At 39.2% G+C, this 14,263-nt stretch overlaps 12 non-coding genes across 12 annotated transcripts in view; all 12 read left to right on the top strand.

Moving 5' to 3' along the window:
- The window catches only part of TRNAV-CAC (transfer RNA valine (anticodon CAC)), a 73-nt gene extending 59 nt beyond the window's left edge, over positions 1–14 (top strand). The window contains exon 1 of the tRNA in view: positions 1–14. This exon is cut by the window's left edge and continues 59 nt beyond it. This is a non-coding gene — a tRNA (tRNA-Val).
- A 431-nt stretch (positions 15–445) lies between these two features.
- TRNAV-AAC (transfer RNA valine (anticodon AAC)) lies at positions 446–518 on the top strand. Its single transcript has one exon. It is a non-coding gene; the product is annotated as a tRNA-Val (tRNA).
- Positions 519–1,386: 868 nt separating this feature from the next.
- Positions 1,387–1,459, top strand: TRNAV-CAC (transfer RNA valine (anticodon CAC)). Its single transcript has one exon. It is a non-coding gene; the product is annotated as a tRNA-Val (tRNA).
- Positions 1,460–1,890: 431 nt separating this feature from the next.
- On the top strand, positions 1,891–1,963 carry TRNAV-AAC (transfer RNA valine (anticodon AAC)). The gene has a single exon. It is a non-coding gene; the product is annotated as a tRNA-Val (tRNA).
- A 7,049-nt stretch (positions 1,964–9,012) lies between these two features.
- TRNAV-CAC (transfer RNA valine (anticodon CAC)) lies at positions 9,013–9,085 on the top strand. Its single transcript has one exon. It is a non-coding gene; the product is annotated as a tRNA-Val (tRNA).
- A 430-nt stretch (positions 9,086–9,515) lies between these two features.
- Positions 9,516–9,588, top strand: TRNAV-AAC (transfer RNA valine (anticodon AAC)). Its single transcript has one exon. It is a non-coding gene; the product is annotated as a tRNA-Val (tRNA).
- An 868-nt stretch (positions 9,589–10,456) lies between these two features.
- TRNAV-CAC (transfer RNA valine (anticodon CAC)) lies at positions 10,457–10,529 on the top strand. Its single transcript has one exon. It is a non-coding gene; the product is annotated as a tRNA-Val (tRNA).
- Positions 10,530–10,959: 430 nt separating this feature from the next.
- On the top strand, positions 10,960–11,032 carry TRNAV-AAC (transfer RNA valine (anticodon AAC)). Its single transcript has one exon. It is a non-coding gene; the product is annotated as a tRNA-Val (tRNA).
- Positions 11,033–11,900: 868 nt separating this feature from the next.
- On the top strand, positions 11,901–11,973 carry TRNAV-CAC (transfer RNA valine (anticodon CAC)). Its single transcript has one exon. It is a non-coding gene; the product is annotated as a tRNA-Val (tRNA).
- A 431-nt stretch (positions 11,974–12,404) lies between these two features.
- On the top strand, positions 12,405–12,477 carry TRNAV-AAC (transfer RNA valine (anticodon AAC)). Its single transcript has one exon. It is a non-coding gene; the product is annotated as a tRNA-Val (tRNA).
- A 648-nt stretch (positions 12,478–13,125) lies between these two features.
- TRNAV-AAC (transfer RNA valine (anticodon AAC)) lies at positions 13,126–13,198 on the top strand. The gene has a single exon. It is a non-coding gene; the product is annotated as a tRNA-Val (tRNA).
- An 869-nt stretch (positions 13,199–14,067) lies between these two features.
- TRNAV-CAC (transfer RNA valine (anticodon CAC)) lies at positions 14,068–14,140 on the top strand. The gene has a single exon. It is a non-coding gene; the product is annotated as a tRNA-Val (tRNA).
- Positions 14,141–14,263: the final 123 nt, after the last annotated feature.

Raw genomic sequence — 14,263 nt, 5'->3', positions numbered from 1 at the left:
ACTGGGCAGAAACATATTTTGTTACCTAAACACTTTGAATTCAATAATTTATATTTTGATAACTATCTACTGTTGCATTGCTCAATGAAAAAGCAAGCAAAAATCATATTGCAGAATATCAAAAGTCAATTTACCTTCTATCATGCATATTGGATGGTATTGCATTCATGAAGTACCTGTAGTGTAGAGTTATTCACATTTACCCAATACGCATAAGGTCCCCCGTCAAAATTGGTCAGAAATACATAAAAAAAAAGATTTTTTTAGTAAATACAATGATCAGAATTGATAATAAGTGAATGTGTCCTCTTGAAATGCAAAGTGGAAAAATAGCTTCAAAATTATTAGAAAATAGGAAAAAAAGTTTAGAAAAAATTATATTTCTAAGAAAAGCATGTGTCATTTGTACTTCCAGACTAGATAGTGATGGGGTCCATGAGAGTCAGTTTCTGTAGTGTAGTGGTTATCACGATCGCCTAACATGCGAAAAGTCCCCAGTTCGAAACTGGGCAGAAACAATCTTTTAGCTTTAGAATTTTAAAACAATGAATTTTTGGGTAAAATGCTCAATAAAAATACAATTAGATAAAAAGTTTATTTTAGCATGCCATACTGAATGCCAAAGATCATTTTTTATTGGATGATGGTCGCAAATTTTTCATGTAGTATCTGTAGTGTATTGATTTCATGTTTGCCTCACACGTGAAAGGTCCCCAGTTCGAAATTGGCAGAAACATATTTTGTTACCTAAACACTTTGAATTCAATAATTTATATTTTGATAACTATATACTGTTGCATTGCTTAATGAAAAAGCAAGCAAAAAAATCATATTGCAGAATATCAAAAGTCAATTTCCCTTCTACCATGCATATTGGATGGTGTTGCATTCATAAAGTACCTGTAGTGTAGTATTATTCACATTTAGCCAATATGCATAAGGTTCCCCTTCAAAATTGGTCAGAAATACATTAAAAATAGATTTTTTTATTAAATACAATGATCAGAACTATTAATAAGTGAATGTGTCCTCTTGAAGTGCAAAGTGGAAAAAATAGCATAGACATTATTAGAAAATAGAAAAATAAGTTTAGAATTTTTTTTTCTAAGAAAACGGTTTGCCAATGGTACTTCCCGACTCCATAGTGATGAGATCTTCAAAAGTCAGTTTCTGTATTGTAGTGGTTATCACATTCGCCTAAAACACAAAAGGTCCCCAGTTCGAAACTGGGCAGAAATATGCTTTATCTTTAGAATTTTAAAACAAGGGATTTTTGGTTGAAATGCCAAATAAAAATGCAATCATATAAAAAGTTTATTTCAGAATGCCATAATGTATGTCAAAGATCATTTTTTATTGGATGGCGGGAGATAATGTTTCCATGTAGTTTCTGTAGTGTAGTGGTTATCACGTTCGCCTCACACGCGAAAGGTCCCCAGTTCGAAACTGGGCAGAAACATATTTTGTTACCTAAACACTTTGAATTCAATAATTTATATTTTGATAACTATCTACTGTTGCATTGCTCAATGAAAAAGCAAGCAAAAATCATATTGCAGTATATCAAAAGTCAATTTCCCTTCTATCATGCATATTGGATGGTGTTGCATTCATGAAGTACCTGTAGTGTAGAGTTATTCACATTTACCCAATATGCATAAGGTCCCCTGTCAAAATTGGTCAGAAATACATTAAAAAAAAGATTTTTTTAGTAAATACAATGATCAGAATTGATAATAAGTGAATGTGTCCTCTTGAAATGCAAAGTGGAAAAATAGCGTCAAAATTATTAGAAAATAGGAAAAAAAGTTTAGAAAAAATTATATTTCTAAGAAAAGCATGTGTCATTTGTATTTCCAGACTAGATAGTGACGGGATCCACGAGAGTCAGTTTCTGTAGTGTAGTGGTTATCACGTTCGCCGAACATGCGAAAGGTCCCCAGTTCGAAACTGGGCAGAAACAATCTTTTAGCTTTAGAATTTTAAAACAATGAATTTTTGGGTAAAATGCTCAATAAAAATACAATCAGATAAAAAGTTTATTTTAGCATGCCATACTGAATGCCAAAGATCATTTTTTATTGGATGATGGTCGCATATTTTTCATGTAGTATCTGTAGTGTAGTGATTTCATGTTTGCCTCACACGTGAAAGGTCCCCAGTTCGAAATTGGCAGAAACATATTTTGTTACCTAAACACTTTGAATTCAATAATTTATATTTTGATAACTATATACTGTTGCATTGCTTAATGAAAAAGCAAGCAAAAAATCATATTGCAGAATATCAAAAGTCAATTTCCCTTTTACCATGCATATTGGATGGTGTTGCATTCATAAAGTACCTGTAGTGTAGTATTATTGTTATGATTCCTGTACTCCAGACCGGAGGCGATCTTATGGCAGGGATCTGAGTACAGGAAAATAAGCTGGTTGTGGGAGCTGGAGAGCCTAGTAACCCCTGGCGCCCTAACTCCGTTGTCTCGCCCGTGTTATCAGAAATCCCCTGCGAGACTATGGTTGCTTGAGCCCATGGCAGCCGCGTTCGAAGGGCGGATTATGTCTGCCCAACCCCGATGCCCCCGCAGGTCTTAATGGGAGACAAGGGGAAGTCCGAGACAGGGTGATAACAAGGGGCCCTCTGACTAAGCAACCAGGCCAGGGGTTACAAGCTAACTAACTAAATCAAAAGGTATGTGCGGACTAGCCGCCAGGGAAAAGGACAACCAAAGATCCACTGATCCGACACTCCTATCCGGCACCGCTGGACACCAGAGTGGATCTGTGGAAGCGGAATCCTCCGCAAAGCTCCAGAACACAATTAAACAAAATAATAAACAGAAGCGGACAAGCCGCAACACACGGCTGCGCCGCGACTCACGAACACCACCAGATGTTAAAGGTGCTCGGTCAGACTCCAGGAACAGATGGTAACTTCCGAGTACAGGATCTCTGAGGACAGGAACAACCGAATAGACCGGGACTGGGAACTCTCTGCAGCAGACAAAGGCAAACAGGAAGCTATCACCGGCGTCTGTAAGAAGTCCTGAGGGTGCCTTTATTCAGGAACCCTCCAATCCAGATCCAGACAGGGCAATCAAATAGAAATGCCGTGCAGCTTGCATGCTGCACGGCCAGCACATAGTCAGGGTAATGAGAATAGACCCAGAAACGGGGAACGCGGCTGAACGTGGCGTCCCCGTTGCTAAGGTCAGAGCGGCTCCGTGCGCCCGGCGTCTTAGCGTTGCCAGGGAGCCGGCGGCTGAACGCGCACGGCGTCCCTGGTTGCTAGGCGCCGGGCCGCATGGCCGAGCGGACCCCGGCGCCTAACAGTACCCCCCCCTTGAGGAGGGGTCAAGGAACCCCTAAAGCCAGGTTTCCGAGGAAATTCACGAAAAAATGCCCTTTTGAGCTTTGGGGCATGAAGGTCCTCATCCAGGACCCACGACCTTTCCTCTGGCCCATAACCTCTCCAATGCACCAAAAAATAAAGCCGACCCCGGGACAACTTGGAATCGAGAACCTTCTCAACCAAGAACTCCTGCTGACCCTGTACATTAACTGGTGATCTCCCCTGAGACTCTTTACGAGGAAATCTGCTGGACGAAACATATGGTTTAAGCAATGAGCAATGGAAGGTATTTCCGATCCGTAAAGTTTTTGGTAAACGTAACCGGAAAGCAACTGGATTGACTCTTTTGATAATGAGAAATGGTCCAATAAATCTAGGACCCAATCTGGCTGAGGTTTGTCGAAGTTTGATGTTGCGAGTCGACAACCACACCCTGTCTCCTACTTTAAAAGTGCACGGCCGCCGGAGCCTGTCAGAAAATTTTTTTTCCCGGAAAGCTGCTTTTCTGAGAGCCAGGTGCACTTTTTTCCAAATAAGTTTAAGATGAGAGGTCAGGGCCAGAGAGGAGACAGAGGAATGTTGAAAAAATGAATTAGCTCTGGGGTGGAAACCAAAAACTGCAAAAAATGGAGACACATTGGTTGAAGAATGACAGGCATTATTATAAGCAAACTCCGCCAATGGAAGAAACTCAGACCAGTCATTTTGGAGTTTGGCCGAGTACAAACGCAAATATTGTTTTAGAGATTGGTTAACTCGCTCAGTCTGTCCATTGGATTGTGGATGATAGCCGGAGGTTAATGATAATTTCATCTTTAACGAAGCACAAAAAGACTTCCAAAATTGTGCAATGAATTGTGGACCCCTGTCAGAAACAATATCAGTGGGTAACCCATGGAGTCTGAAAACATGACGGAGGAACAAGACTGCCAATCCCTGGGCAGATGGCAATCGGGGAAGAGCAATAAAATGGGCCATCTTGCTAAAACGGTCCACTACCACCCATATGACTCGGCATCCGGCTGACAGAGGGAGATCCACCACAAAATCCATGGAGATATGCGACCATGGCCTAAGAGGAACCTTCAAGGGCATAAGTTGACCAATAGGCAAAGAACGGGGAACTTTATGCTGTGCACAGACTTGACACGAAAAAACAAACTCTTTAATGTCTTTGGAAAGACCAGGCCACCATACTGAGCGGGATACTAATTCCAAAGTCTTAGCGATTCCGGATGCCCTGCAACTTTGCTATCATGAAATTCCGCCAAAACAGTTGCTCTCAAAAACTCAGGAACAAAAAGACGACCAGCAGGAGTATTTTCAGGAGCTTGATGTTGAAGCAGCTTTAATTGGGAAAATACATCCTGTGTGAGACCTGCCTGAATGACTGAAGGCGGAAGTATGGGAGTAACAGGACTGTTGTCTTGAACCGGAAGGAAACTGCGTGACAGGGCATCTGCCTTGGTATTCTTGGAACCTGGTCTGAAGGTGATAATGAATTTGAAACGAGTAAAAAATAAAGCCCAACGAGCCTGTCGGGCATTCAGTCGTTTAGCCGATTCAATGTATTGAAGATTTTTGTGATCAGTCAAAACTGAAATGGTATGGGTCGCTCCTTCAAGCCAATGTCTCCACTCCTCGAAAGCCCATTTAATAGCCAGCAATTCCCGGTTACCAACATCGTAGTTGGATTCTGCAGATGAGAATTTTCTGGACATAAAGGCACAAGGATGTAACTCAAGGGAATCTGGATCCTTCTGAGAAAGGATAGCCCCTACTCCAACCTCCGAGGCATCCACCTCAACAATGAAAGGTAATTCTGGGTTGGGATGTCTAAGGACAGGGGCTGAGACAAAGGCTTGTTTTAAGGCCTGAAAAGATAACTCAGCTTCACATGACCAATTGGTAGGATCTGCTCCCTTCTTAGTAAGTGCCACAATGGGAGCAACTAGGTCAGAGAAAGAGTGAATAAATCTTCTATAGTAGTTTGCAAACCCTAAAAAGCGCTGAATTGCTTTTAAATTGGTGGGTTGCGCCCAACTAAGGATGGCTTGGAGCTTTTTTGGTTCCATTCGGAATCCCCGAGGGGAAATAATGTACCCTAAAAAGGATACCTCCGTGACATGAAATTCACACTTCTCCAGTTTGGCATATAGGTGATTTTCACGTAATTTCTTTAGCACCTGACGCACCTGGGTAACATGTTGTTCTACGGAGTCAGAATATATCAAAATATCGTCTAAATAGACCACGACGAATCTTCCCAGAAACTCACGGAGCACATCATTAATGAGATCCTGGAAAACTGCCGGAGCGTTAGATAGGCCGAATGGCATGACCAGATACTCATAGTGGCCTGACTGAGTACTAAATGCCGTTTTCCACTCATCCCCTGACCTGATTCTGATGAGGTTATATGCTCCTCTCAGATCAATCTTAGAAAAAATAACAGCCGAACGTAGCTGATCAAAGAGGACAGAGATCAACGGCAGAGGGTAAGTATTCTTTACTGAGATTTTATTCAAAGCTCTAAAGTCAATGCAGGGTCTGAGTGAACCATCCTTCTTCTCTACGAAGAAAAAACCTGCACTTAAAGGGGATTTAGATGGCCTGATAAACCCTTTTCCAAGGCTTTCTTTCACATACTCATTCATGGCCACAGTTTCAGGACCAGACAATGCATATAACCTTCCTTTAGGCAACGTGGCACCAGGAATTAACTCAATGGCACAATCATAAGGCCTATGGGGAGGCAAAATATCCGCATTGCCCTTGGAAAACACATCAACAAAATCCTGGTATTCCCCAGGAATATGTGCGGAACTGGCGGCAGCTACTCGGATAGGAAGCGTAATACATTCTTTATCACAGATGGTACCCCATTGTAGGATCTCCCCAGACTGCCAATCTATGATGGGATTATGAAAGGCCAGCCAAGGGTGACCCAGAACCACAGGAACTGCTGGACAATGGGTAAGGAAAAACTCAATCTTTTTAGAATGCAGAGCTCCCACCGAGAGCAAAACAGGAGGTGTACAAAGAGAAATAACCCCATTGGATAAAGGACTCCCATCTAAACCATGCATGGTGATACACCTACCCAAGGTTAGCTGAGGAATACCTAAGGCCTTGGCCCATGTTAAATCCATAAAGTTTCCTGCAGCTCCACTGTCCACAAAAGCAGAGACCGAGGAACAGAGGCTGCCATAGGAAACTTTAGCAGGAACCAACAGTGAATTATTTGAGGAGATGAGCTGCAGACCAAAGTGAACCCCCTCACAACTCACTTGGTCAGGAAGTTTCCCGACTTGTTTGGACAACTACGGGCAAAATGTCCCTTACCTCCGCAGTATAAACATAGACCAGAATTTTGCCTCCTGGTTCTTTCTTCCGGAGACAATTTGGAGAGACCAATCTGCATAGGCTCCTCTAAGTCTACCGGAATGGAAGGAACCCAGGGAGAAGACCCGACAGATGCCCCTTTTTCAGCCCTCCGCTCTCTGAGCCGACGATCTATTTTAATAGAGAGTTCCATGAGGTTATCGAGGGTCTCAGGAGCGGGATACTGGAGGAGACTGTCTTTTATAGATTCAGATAAGCCGAGGCGAAACTGACTGCGCAGGGCTGGGTCATTCCAGCCACAGTCGTTCGACCAACGGCGAAACTCCGTACAATAATTCTCTGCGGGATTCCTACCCTGTCTAAGAGCACGCAACTGACTTTCTGCGGACGCCTCTCTATCAGGGTCGTCATACAATAGCCCTAAAGATTTTAAAAAGGCGTCTACAGACGATAAGGCCGGATCGTCTGTCTTTAAACCAAAAGCCCAGGTCTGAGGATCCCCCTGAAGCAGAGAAATAATAATCCCAACCCGCTGAGCCTCTGTACCTGAGGTAACTGGTCTTAAACGAAAATACAGTTTGCAAGATTCTTTAAAATTAAAAAACTGTTTTCTATCCCCAGAAAAACGGTCAGGCAGATGCATTTTTGGTTCAGGGATGACCCTCGGGGAAGTCCGTAACAGATCTTCCTGTGACCTCACCCGGAGGGACAGATCCTGAACCATCTGAGTAAGTTCCTGAATCTGACTAACAAGAAGCTGGCCATGATTTGGCCCAACACCGACGGGATTCATAAGGCCGACAAATTCTCCCAACTAAAAAGTGAAAAAATTTACTGTAAGTTAAATCTTTTCTTTTGTGGCCGGTGATAATGTTATGATTCCTGTACTCCAGACCGGAGGCGATCTTATGGCAGGGATCTGAGTACAGGAAAATAAGCTGGTTGTGGGAGCTGGAGAGCCTAGTAACCCCTGGCGCCCTAACTCCGTTGTCTCGCCCGTGTTATCAGAAATCCCCTGCGAGACTATGGTTGCTTGAGCCCATGGCAGCCGCGTTCGAAGGGCGGATTATGTCTGCCCAACCCCGATGCCCCCGCAGGTCTTAATGGGAGACAAGGGGAAGTCCGAGACAGGGTGATAACAAGGGGCCCTCTGACTAAGCAACCAGGCCAGGGGTTACAAGCTAACTAACTAAATCAAAAGGTATGTGCGGACTAGCCGCCAGGGAAAAGGACAACCAAAGATCCACTGATCCGACACTCCTATCCGGCACCGCTGGACACCAGAGTGGATCTGTGGAAGCGGAATCCTCCGCAAAGCTCCAGAACACAATTAAACAAAATAATAAACAGAAGCGGACAAGCCGCAACACACGGCTGCGCCGCGACTCACGAACACCACCAGATGTTAAAGGTGCTCGGTCAGACTCCAGGAACAGATGGTAACTTCCGAGTACAGGATCTCTGAGGACAGGAACAACCGAATAGACCGGGACTGGGAACTCTCTGCAGCAGACACAGGCAAACAGGAAGCTATCACCGGCGTCTGTAAGAAGTCCTGAGGGTGCCTTTATTCAGGAACCCTCCAATCCAGATCCAGACAGGGCAATCAAATAGAAATGCCGTGCAGCTTGCATGCTGCACGGCCAGCACATAGTCAGGGTAATGAGAATAGACCCAGCAACGGGGAACGCGGCTGAACGTGGCGTCCCCGTTGCTAAGGTCAGAGCGGCTCCGTGCGCCCGGCGTCTTAGCGTTGCCAGGGAGCCGGCGGCTGAACGCGCACGGCGTCCCTGGTTGCTAGGCGCCGGGCCGCACGGCCGAGCGGACCCCGGCGCCTAACAATTATTCACATTTAGCCAATATGCATAAGGTTCCCCTTCAAAATTGGTCAGAAATACATTAAAAATAGATTTTTTTATTAAATACAATGATCAGAACTATTAATAAGTGAATGTGTCCTCTTGAAATGCAAAGTGGAAAAAATAGCATAGAAATTATTAGAAAATAGAAAAATAAGTTTAGAAATTTTTTTTCTAAGAAAACGGTTTGCCAATGGTACTTCCCGACTCCATAGTGATGAGATCTTCAAAAGTCAGTTTCTGTATTGTAGTGGTTATCACATTCGCCTAAAACACAAAAGGTCCCCAGTTCGAAACTGGGCAGAAATATGCTGTTATCTTTAGAATTTTAAAACAAGGGATTTTTGGTTGAAATGCCAAATAAAAATGCAATCATATAATAAGTTTATTTCAGAATGCCATAATGTATGTCAAAGATCATTTTTTATTGGATGGCGGGAGATGCTGTTTCCATGTAGTTTCTGTAGTGTAGTGGTTATCACGTTCGCCTCACACGCGAAAGGTCCCCAGTTCGAAACTGGGCAGAAACATATTTTGTTACCTAAACACTTTGAATTCAATAATTTATATTTTGATAACTATCTACTGTTGCATTGCTCAATGAAAAAGCAAGCAAAAATCATATTGCAGAATATCAAAAGTCAATTTCCCTTCTATCATGCATATTGGATGGTGTTGCATTCATGAAGTACCTGTAGTGTAGAGTTATTCACATTTACCCAATATGCATAAGGTCCCCTGTCAAAATTGGTCAGAAATACATTAAAAAAATTTTTTTTTTGTAAATACAATGATCAGAATTGATAATAAGTGAATGTGTCCTCTTGAAATGCAAAGTGGAAAAATAGCGTCAAAATTATTAGAAAATAGGAAAAAAAGTTTAGAAAAAATTATATTTCTAAGAAAAGCATGTGTCATTTGTACTTCCAGACTAGATAGTGATGGGATCCACAAGAGTCAGTTTCTGTAGTGTAGTGGTTATCACGTTCACCTAACATGCGAAAGGTCCCCAGTTCAAAACTGGGCAGAAACAATCTTTTAGCTTTAGAATTTTAAAACAATGAATTTTTGGGTAAAATGCTCAATAAAAATACAATCAGATAAAAAGTTTATTTTAGCATGCCATACTGAATGCCAAAGATCATTTTTTATTGGATGATGGTCGCAAATTTTTCATGTAGTATCTGTAGTGTAGTGATTTCATGTTTGCCTCACACGTGAAAGGTCCCCAGTTCGAAATTGGCAGAAACATATTTTGTTACCTAAACACTTTGAATTCAATAATTTATATTTTGATAACTATATACTGTTGCATTGCTTAATGAAAAAGCAAGCAAAAAATCATATTGCAGAATATCAAAAGTCAATTTCCCTTCTACCATGCATATTGGATGGTGTTGCATTCATAAAGTACCTGTAGTGTAGTATTATTCACATTTAGCCAATATGCATAAGGTTCCCCTTCAAAATTGGTCAGAAATACATTAAAAATAGATTTTTTTATTAAATACAATGATCAGAACTATTAATAAGTGAATGTGTCCTCTTGAAATGCAAAGTGGAAAAAATAGCATAGAAATTATTAGAAAATAGAAAAATAAGTTTAGAAATTTTTTTTCTAAGAAAACGGTTTGCCAATGGTACTTCCCGACTCCATAGTGATGAGATCTTCAAAAGTCAGTTTCTGTATTGTAGTGGTTATCACATTCGCCTAAAACACAAAAGGTCCCCAGTTCGAAACTGGGCAGAAATATGCTGTTATCTTTAGAATTTTAAAACAAGGGATTTTTGGTTGAAATGCCAAATAAAAATGCAATCATATAAAAAGTTTATTTCAGAATGCCATAATGTATGTCAAAGATCATTTTTTATTGGATGGCGGGAGATGCTGTTTCCATGTAGTTTCTGTAGTGTAGTGGTTATCACGTTCGCCTCACACGCGAAAGGTCCCCAGTTCGAAACTGGGCAGAAACATATTTTGTTACCTAAACACTTTGAATTCAATAATTTATATTTTGATAACTATCTACTGTTGCATTGCTCAATGAAAAAGCAAGCAAAAATCATATTGCAGAATATCAAAAGTCAATTTCCCTTCTATCATGCATATTGGATGGTGTTGCATTCATGAAGTACCTGTAGTGTAGAGTTATTCACATTTACCCAATATGCATAAGGTCCCCTGTCAAAATTGGTCAGAAATACATTAAAAAAAATTTTTTTTAGTAAAAACAATGATCAGAATTAATAATAAGTGATTGTGTCCTCTTGAAATGCAAAGTGGAAAAATAGCGTCAAAATTATTAGAAAATAGGAAAAAAAGTTTAGAAAAAATTATATTTCTAAGAAAAGCATGTGTCATTTGTACTTCCAGACTAGATAGTGATGGGATCCACGAGAGTCAGTTTCTGTAGTGTAGTGGTTATCACGTTCGCCTAACATGCGAAAGGTCCCCAGTTCAAAACTGGGCAGAAACAATCTTTTAGCTTTAGAATTTTAAAACAATGAATTTTTGGGTAAAATGCTCAATAAAAATACAATTAGATAAAAAATGTATTTTAGCATGCCATACTGAATGCCAAAGATCATTTTTTATTGGATGATGGTCGCAAATTTTTCATGTAGTATCTGTAGTGTAGTGATTTCATGTTTGCCTCACACGTGAAAGGTCCCCAGTTCGAAATTGGCAGAAACATATTTTGTTACCTAAACACTTTGAATTCAATAATTTATATTTTGATAACTATATACTGTTGCATTGCTTAATGAAAAAGCAAGCAAAAAATCATATTGCAGAATATCAAAAGTCAATTTCCCTTCTACCATGCATATTGGATGGTGTTGCATTCATAAAGTACCTGTAGTGTAGTATTATTCACATTTAGCCAATATGCATAAGGTTCCCCTTCAAAATTGGTCAGAAATACATTAAAAATAGATTTTTTTATTAAATACAATGATCAGAACTATTAATAAGTGAATGTGTCCTCTTGAAATGCAAAGTGGAAAAAATAGCATAGACATTATTAGAAAATAGAAAAATAAGTTTAGAAATTTTTTTTCTAAGAAAATGGTTTGCCAATGGTACTTCCCGACTCCATAGTGATGAGATCTTCAAAAGTCAGTTTCTGTATTGTAGTGGTTATCACATTCGCCTAAAACACAAAAGGTCCCCAGTTCGAAACTGGGCAGAAATATGCTGTTATCTTTAGAATTTTAAAACAAGGGATTTTTGGTTGAAATGCCAAATAAAAATGCAATCATATAAAAAGTTTATTTCAGAATGCCATAATGTATGTCAAAGATCATTTTTTATTGGATGGCGGGAGATGCTGTTTCCATGTAGTTTCTGTAGTGTAGTGGTTATCACGTTCGCCTCACACGCGAAAGGTCCCCAGTTCGAAACTGGGCAGAAACATATTTTGTTACCTAAACACTTTGAATTCAATAATTTATATTTTGATAACTATCTACTGTTGCATTGCTCAATGAAAAAGCAAGCAAAAATCATATTGCAGAATATCAAAAGTCAATTTCCCTTCTATCATGCATATTGGATGGTGTTGCATTCATGAAGTACCTGTAGTGTAGAGTTATTCACATTTACCCAATATGCATAAGGTCCCCTGTCAAAATTGGTCAGAAATACATTAAAAAAAAGATTTTTTTAGTAAATACAATGATCAGAATTGATAATAAGTGAATGTGTCCTCTTGAAATGCAAAGTGGAAAAATAGCGTCAAAATTATTAGAAAATAGGAAAAAAAGTTTAGAAAAAATTATATTTCTAAGAAAAGCATGTGTCATTTGTATTTCCAGACTAGATAGTGACGGGATCCACGAGAGTCAGTTTCTGTAGTGTAGTGGTTATCACGTTCGCCGAACATGCGAAAGGTCCCCAGTTCGAAACTGGGCAGAAACAATCTTTTAGCTTTAGAATTTTAAAACAATGAATTTTTGGGTAAAATGCTCAATAAAAATAAAATCAGATAAAAAGTTTATTTTAGCATGCCATACTGAATGCCAAAGATCATTTTTTATTGGATGATGGTCGCATATTTTTCATGTAGTATCTGTAGTGTAGTGATTTCATGTTTGCCTCACACGTGAAAGGTCCCCAGTTCGAAATTGGCAGAAACATATTTTGTTACCTAAACACTTTGAATTCAATAATTTATATTTTGATAACTATCTACTGTTGCATTGCTCAATGAAAAAGCAAGCAAAAATCATATTGCAGAATATCAAAAGTCAATTTCCCTTCTATCATGCATATTGGATGGTGTTGCATTCATGAAGTACCTGTAGTGTAGAGTTATTCACATTTACCCAATATGCATAAGGTCCCCTGTCAAAATTGGTCAGAAATACATTAAAAAAAATTTTTTTTAGTAAATACAATGATCAGAATTGATAATAAGTGAATGTGTCCTCTTGAAATGCAAAGTGGAAAAATAGCGTCAAAATTATTAGAAAATAGGAAAAAAAGTTTAGAAAAAATTATATTTCTAAGAAAAGCATGTGTCATTTGTACTTCCAGACTAGATAGTGATGGGATCCACGAGAGTCAGTTTCTGTAGTGTAGTGGTTATCACGTTCACCTAACATGCGAAAGGTCCCCAATTCAAAACTGGGCAGAAACAATCTTTTAGCTTTAGAATTTTAAAACAATGAATTTTTGGGTAAAATGCTCAATAAAAATACAATCAGATAAAAAGTTTATTTTAGCATGCCATACTGAATGCCAAAGATCATTTTTTATTGGATGATGGTCGCAAATTTTTCATGTAGTATCTGTAGTGTAGTGATTTCATGTTTGCCTCACACGTGAAAGGTCCCCAGTTCGAAATTGGCAGAAACATATTTTGTTACCTAAACACTTTGAATTCAATAATTTATATTTTGATAACTATATACTGTTGCATTGCTTAATGAAAAAGCAAGCAAAAAATCATATTGCAGAATATCAAAAGTCAATTTCCCTTCTACCATGCATATTGGATGGTGTTGCATTCATAAAGTACCTGTAGTGTAGTATTATTCACATTTAGCCAATATGCATAAGGTTCCCCTTCAAAATTGGTCAGAAATACATTAAAAATAGATTTTTTTTATTAAATACAATGATCAGAACTATTAATAAGTGAATGTGTCCTCTTGAAATGCAAAGTGGAAAAAATAGCATAGAAATTATTAGAAAATAGAAAAATAAGTTTAGAAATTTTTTTTCTAAGAAAACGGTTTGCCAATGGTACTTCCCGACTCCTTAGTGATGAGATCTTCAAAAGTCAGTTTCTGTATTGTAGTGGTTATCACATTCGCCTAAAACACAAAAGGTCCCCAGTTCGAAACTGGGCAGAAATATGCTGTTATCTTTAGAATTTTAAAACAAGGGATTTTTGGTTGAAATGCCAAATAAAAATGCAATCATATAAAAAGTTTATTTCAGAATGCCATAATGTATGTCAAAGATCATTTTTTATTGGATGGCGGGAGATGCTGTTTCCATGTAGTTTCTGTAGTGTAGTGGTTATCACGTTCGCCTCACACGCGAAAGGTCCCCAGTTCGAAACTGGGCAGAAACATATTTTGTTACCTAAACACTTTGAATTCAATAATTTATATTTTGATAACTATCTACTGTTGCATTGCTCAATGAAAAAGCAAGCAAAAATCATATTGCAGAATATCAAAAGTCAATTTCCCTT

Source organism: Pseudophryne corroboree, chromosome 4, assembly GCF_028390025.1.
Source record: "Pseudophryne corroboree isolate aPseCor3 chromosome 4, aPseCor3.hap2, whole genome shotgun sequence".
NCBI lineage: Eukaryota > Metazoa > Chordata > Amphibia > Anura > Myobatrachidae > Pseudophryne > Pseudophryne corroboree.
This window is presented reverse-complemented; position numbering and strand designations above follow the sequence as displayed.